The following is a 4,764-nucleotide window of genomic DNA, read 5'->3' on the forward strand; positions in this document are numbered from 1 at the left end:
CCTCCCTCCCTTTTTCCCTTCTTCTCTCCTTCTCTCCCACTCTCCTACTCTTCTTTAACAATTATGTATTCAAGACTCAGTGGCTCTACTATACTCAATACTGGAAACCAGAAGCAAATTTACCAAGATGCTAATTCCTCCGGGTTTCCTCACTTGCATGGGCCACATGCCACATGTTTGTGTGTTTCTATATAATTTGAAATAGCAAGATATTTTAATAGCAATCCATTAAGACTACTACCTCTTTGCACTCAAACTCTCCCTCTGCAACACTTCCGCTCATATCAGGTTGTGTTGAATGGCTGTGGGCCATTTTGGGAACCAGGTAAGATGAGGTTGCATTGGTGTTACATTTCTATTGGGTTTAATGGGATATATTTATATATTTTATATTTATTCATGTAGAGTTAAGTTAATGCTAGCCATCCATGGCCCCAAAGAGTACCGTGTGCCAACTCACCAGACATGGCATCCTGAAGTGCAGAACCAGAGGCTGAATTATAATATAAACAGCACCTGGCCTATATCATGTGGCACCTCAGTCATGTGGTAAAGATGAGAAACAAGGTTGGAAACATATGAAGTGAGAAGCTAGTCTGTGGGACAATCTTCCAATCATCAGCTATGTTCATTTTTAAGTGGGAGATTAAGTTCTTATCAAAGCCTGACCAAAACCGAAGTTTTTTTCTGTCAGGAATAAATTTGGTAATGGCACATAATTCAATTATAAATGTCTAGTACATATTTTTCTCTTTCCATAGCAATTATTTGAAATATAATTTCACAGAATTCCTGTGTTTTTGTATTACTGCTAGTGCCCTACACTGAAAATAAATCTGTATGTGAAATCTCACTTTTTTTTTAAAGATTTTTTTTTTTGATGTAGACCACTTTTAAAGTCTTTATTGAATTTGTTACAGTATTGCTTCTGCTTTATGTTTTTGGTATTTTGGCTGCGAGGCATGTGGGATCTTAGCTCCCTGACCAAGGATTGAACCTGCACCCCCTGCATTGGAAGGCGAAGTCTTAACCACTGGACTTCCAGGGAAGTCCCAAATCTCATGTTTTAATCCTCCAACTATCAATAATAAAAACAAATCCAATCAACTATGTTAAACTAGATTATCCTTTCCATTCTCCTTTAGAATATTATATACAAAGTCATTGTCATACAAAGAGATGAACAAAGAACATGTAGTCAAAAAAAAAGAATTATAGAGATGTATCAATTCTTTAAAAAATATATTTATTTTTCTGACTTTTGTGATGTGTGTGGTATACATCAATCTTTGAAATATATCATTTATGATTTCTTATTTCAAATAAATATTCCCTTTCATATTTAACTTGTATTCTTTCTCTTAAAGAAGGCTTCCCCAAATCATATAAGCTTTAGGTCTCATAAAACCCATATATGCCCATGGAGGAAACACCAGAACAAATTTTTTTAAACAAATTAAGAAATGGTGCTTGCCATACAGCAATGTACATTCCAGGGAGGAGGGAAGTGAATAGTTTGAAGGGAATAGAATAGAGGTGTGTGAAAAGTTCTGTGGCTCCTTTAATGATCAAATTAGATGAAGTTCTCTAATTTCTGCCTCTTATGGTGTGACGGTGGCAGATGTTTGTATAAGTTGACGGAATTTTTCACCTCAGCTGCTTAATACACTCAGTAAGCCACTGAGTTCAATTTGTTCATGCAGGCAATCTCAAACTTAGTCGCTGTGTGGCTATTGAGTCTTAGCTTATGGGCTACATGTCTTTCATCTTCTCTTCCTGTGCCACCAGCACATGCTTCCCTTCCTAAGATATCCTCATTCTGGGATACTGGCTACTCAGAGATTCAGATGGGCTCCAGAGTGTGCTGGAAGGAGAAACTCTGAGAGGATTGGCAGCAAGTCTGGAAAGATAGACGAAGATTTAGAGGGTCCTAAAAATGATCCAGGTCTTGGCTTCAGACTCTTGTCTGCCTGCAGGAAACAGGATGAATTCTGGCGATGAGGCCATACTGAAATGCTATCAGCCTAATTAATATGGTGACATCACATCATAGACGCTCACCTTTCCTTGGAACCAGATGTAGCCTGTCTGCCTGGAAGACTTTGGCAGGCTCAGACAACTTCTGAGCCTTCTTTCTTACAATCTGATCCTGTGTTGCTCTTGAACTTTTTAAAGCTTCCATAAAATGAACACTTTCAGAACTGACTCATCACCTCCCTTACAATACCAGGTCTCTTTCTGGACCTCCTCACATCTGAGCTTCGTATTCTCATTCTCCAGCCTGCCCAAGTTCAATCTCCAAGCCACTTTTGGCTCTTCCATTTTTCTCTTCCCTCTTGATATTCTTCTGTGAGGTATTGATAAATGAGACAGAATATGTAAAGCATATGATATGTGATACCTGAAACATACTAGGCACTCAACAAGTGACAGTTCACTTTCTCTTCCACCATCTCTTCCTGCTCTGGGCATTAGAACAGTTCCATGCTCCTCTCACTGAACTCCACTGTTTCTCTCTCTCCATTCCATACTATACAACGTCACCATAGGCATGCTCTACAGTGTTCCTACTCACAAGCCTTATGTCTAATCCCCTGCAGCTAGTTGACTTGTGTTCCTCAAAAAGCTGTATCCAAGTCCTAACTCCCAGGATATGAATGTGACCTGGCATGGAAAAAGGGTCTTTGAAGATGTGATTAGCTTAAGGAAGATGAGATCCTCCTGGATTTAGAGTGGACCCTAGAGTCGATGACAGGTGTTCTTATAAGAAGAAGGGAAGACCATGTGAAGATGGAGGCAGAGATTGGAGTGATGTCCCTTCAAACTGAGGAGTAGCAAGGACTGCCCACAGTCACCAGAAACTAGAGATAAAGGTATGGAATGGATTCTCCCTCAGAACCTCCAGAAGGAATTAATCCAACCAATACTTTAAACTCAGACCTAAAAAAGGTGAGAGAATAAATTTCTAGTATTTTAAGCACCTGAGTTTGTGGAAATTTGTTATGGCAGCCCTAGGACACTAATACACTCTTTTTGCCTGGTCCTTGGGTCCTTCTTAGTCTGGGTGTAGCCAATCCTTCCAAGATTCTCTCTTACTACTCTCCTTTACAACACCCCTTCTTCTGCATATTGACAGTCCTGTGATCATGTGATGGTTATTTGTCCATTTTTTCTTTTCTGACATAATCCTTTTTCCTTTTCTGAAATTCACTGTGTCTTCTCTACTTGTTCAACTCCTAATTATGAAATGAAAGGTGCACCCAAGTCCACAGTGATTTCTCTCCTATTCTGAATTCTTAAAACACACATTTGACATTGAATTCTGTTTTGTTCAAAAGGCACTTGTTTTACTTTTCACATGTGTGTATGTCCTTGAGATGTTTTTGCAACATAGAAAATGTTGGATAAGTGAATGAAGTCAGAAAGTACTGGTAGAGAACACAGGTGTTATGGGCTGAATTGTCTCCTCAAAAGTCACATGTTGAAGCCCTAACCCCCAGTACCTCAGAACGTGACTGTATGTGGAGCCAGGGCCATTTAAGAGGTAAGTAAGGTTAAATAAGTTCATATGGGTAAGCTCTAATCCAATTGGCCTGATGTCCTTTAAAAAGAGGAAATTTGGATACAGAGAGACACCAGGGGTGCAGAGGTGCCCCTGGTGTACAGAGGGACCACCAGGGGAAGAGGCAGCAAGAGGGCAGCCATCTGCAAGCCAAGGACAGGAGGACTGGAACAGACCCTTCCCTTATGGCCCTCAGGGGAAACCAACCCTGCTAGCACTTTGATCTTGGTCTTCCAGCCTCCAGAACTGTGATCAAATAAATTTCTGTTGTTTAAGCCACCTAATCTGTGGTATTTTGTTATGGCAGCCATACCATGTTAATACAGCAGGCGAAAGGCTAAGACTAAAAGTTAAAAAATAAATAAATAAATTTCTGCAAGAGGGAGAGAAAAGATGAACATATTCTCTACCTGATTGGATGACACTCTTTTCTCAAGTACCAGTCATAAAATGGCAGGTTATGTGACAGAACCATTTGTAAAGCCTAGCAACTTATGGGTTTGTTATGAAAAGCAGCATCACTTTAGTATGAAATTCAAAGAGCTCTGAGAATGGAACTGGGACTTGGCCTTCACCTCTCTTCACCTTCTTCTAGAATGATGTTATTACCTAACCTATAGTCAGGAAGTTACCTGATGTTCTCATGAATTAATCATTAATCTAAAATTCTTTAAGGGTGTAAATTTAGGCATTTTCTGGGATTAGTTATAAGGCTATACAGGTTAGTGAATCCATTGAAGAGTTAGCTGGTGGGGATCAGGGCAATACTGGTTATTTAATTTATTTTTATTTTATATATATATTTTTGGCCAAGATCATATCAGTGTGTGCTTTTTTTCTTCCTCATGCTTTTGCCATCCTATAACCTCCAGTGCTCAGAGGAAAAATAATATATTAGAATTTATTCCATGTTATTCAAACTAAATTTGGAATCTTGAGCTCCCTTCTGAGAAGCAGTTTTTAGAGGCTCATTGACAGAATGTAGTATGTCCAGAGGGAAGCATCCAAAATTGTGAGGACTCTAAACACTGAGGCACCTGAGGGTGGTTGAAGTAGCTAATGTTTGGTCAGAAATATATATACAAAGGGCTCACTATTGGATGCAGGTATCAGCGTATTCTTCATGGCTCTTGAGGGTAAGGGCTGGGCCTAATAGGTGGACCTTTCAGAATGCTGATTTCGTTTCAACATGAAAACTTCCA

This window comes from Mesoplodon densirostris, chromosome 5 (assembly GCF_025265405.1).
Source record: "Mesoplodon densirostris isolate mMesDen1 chromosome 5, mMesDen1 primary haplotype, whole genome shotgun sequence".
Taxonomy (NCBI): Eukaryota; Metazoa; Chordata; class Mammalia; order Artiodactyla; family Ziphiidae; genus Mesoplodon; species Mesoplodon densirostris.